A 340-nucleotide genomic window follows, 5' to 3' on the forward strand; every position below is an offset into this window, starting at 1 on the left:
GCCAATCAGGAGGGTATGCAAATTAACCCAACAAAGATGGCGGCTAATTTGCATACATAGGCTCCAAGTGGCGGAGCGAAGACTGAAGGCGAGCCAGAGCAGCGAAGACGGAAGACTGAAGGTGGCTCCAGCTGGAGCGAAGGCCTGCGTCCTGGGTGCTGGAGGAAAACTGGTGCCAGCAGCCAGGAGAAGGGAAGGTCTATTGCATGAATCTCTTTGTGCAACAGGCCTCTAGTATGTATATATATATATATATATATATGATTCTCTGGAGAACCCTGACTAACATACTTTGCAAAAGGTTTCTTCACTTTCAAATGAACTCTCTATTCCCTTATAG

The sequence above is a fragment of the Myotis davidii genome, unplaced genomic scaffold (assembly GCF_000327345.1).
Source record: "Myotis davidii unplaced genomic scaffold, ASM32734v1 scaffold214, whole genome shotgun sequence".
NCBI classification, from domain to species: domain Eukaryota; kingdom Metazoa; phylum Chordata; class Mammalia; order Chiroptera; family Vespertilionidae; genus Myotis; species Myotis davidii.